The sequence below is a fragment of the Austrofundulus limnaeus genome, unplaced genomic scaffold (assembly GCF_001266775.1).
Source record: "Austrofundulus limnaeus strain Quisiro unplaced genomic scaffold, Austrofundulus_limnaeus-1.0 Scaffold342, whole genome shotgun sequence".
Classification (NCBI taxonomy): domain Eukaryota; kingdom Metazoa; phylum Chordata; class Actinopteri; order Cyprinodontiformes; family Rivulidae; genus Austrofundulus; species Austrofundulus limnaeus.
This window is the reverse complement of record NW_013952744.1, coordinates 149,857-150,501: the sequence shown is the minus strand read 5'-3', so window position 1 is coordinate 150,501 and position 645 is coordinate 149,857.

Here is a 645-nt window from a genome sequence, read left to right as displayed (position 1 = left end):
TTTGTGATGTTGGGTAAGAATGGTAGTCAAAATGTCAGATGCACTTTGCACAATACATGGGGTCATGGCACTTCTCAGATGTTCACCTATTGTGAAATACAGATCTAATCACAATTTTAAGACCAGTGGAGAAATGGAAAGAATTCACTTTTTGCATTGTTGGATCTTAAGAAGGTTCCAAGTAGCTTTGAAATGCAAAAAGAAGAGATCTTATGTTATGAAATGTTATTGTGGCTAATACAAAATGTTAAATGTAAATAAATAAATTAGGGCTGCACAGATTAGTTGAAATAATCGATGACGTCGATTATGTAAATTTGTCGACGCAGATTTTTTATTATCGATTCTCTGAATTACATAACACCACGTGAATGTTCATGCAATTCCATTTCGGTACTTAAATGCATCATTGTGACCGTATTTCATAAGAGTGGTGAGTTTTCCATGCTTGTCCTGAACGCAGCATCACAGCAGAGCGTAATGACATCAGCAGCTGCTGCTTCAGTTCAGTCTGAAGCTTGAAAACAAGTCGCAGCTCCTGGTGTTAAATTTACCGAACAGACCGCCTCTGAATTATCAGGTGGATTAATTATCTGCTTTATTAATTATCTGCTGGATTAATTATCTGCTGGATTAATTATCTGC